The sequence below is a fragment of the Tupaia chinensis genome, unplaced genomic scaffold (assembly GCF_000334495.1).
Source record: "Tupaia chinensis unplaced genomic scaffold, TupChi_1.0 Scaffold147350_1, whole genome shotgun sequence".
In the NCBI taxonomy this organism is placed as follows: Eukaryota; Metazoa; Chordata; class Mammalia; order Scandentia; family Tupaiidae; genus Tupaia; species Tupaia belangeri.
The window spans coordinates 703134-703719 of NW_006207201.1; positions in this window are offsets into that span (position 1 = coordinate 703134).

Consider the following 586-nt stretch of genomic DNA (forward strand, 5'->3'; position numbering starts at 1 on the left):
TTTGTTTTTTTTTTTTTTTTTTTTTTTTTTCTTTCTACACTTTTTTTTTTTTTTAAGGCACATTTTTTTCTCAGGCTCCTGGACTCAGCTGCTATCTTGTTAATTATCACTCAAGTCCTCCCACCAGGCAGAAGAAGGCAGGCTTTCAGCAGAAGGTTCCACATGACTCCAGGGAATGAAGATTTTCTACTCATCTTTCAGACTCCAGCAAACAAGCTAGCGGCAGAAGAAGTTGGGCCTTCAGCAGAGGGTTTTACATGGCTCCAGCAAACTAGAATTTTCAGGGAATGAAGATTTTCTACTGATAATTCTGACTCCTAAAGAGCTAGCAGTAGGGAGCCCCCACCCCGCAACACCAGCCTTCTATCTCTGCTTCTATTTCTCAGTTGCTGTCTCTCCCTGTTTCTGGGTTTGTTTTTTTTGTAATTCTTCCTTTTTACACCTTTTTTAAAAGGCACAGTTTTTCTCTGGCTCTTAGCTCCAACTTCTATCTTGTTAATTATCTCTCTGGTCCTCCCACCAGGCAGAAGAAGCCGGGCATTCAGCAGAAGGTTCCACATGGCTCCAGCGAACTAGCTTTTTCGCA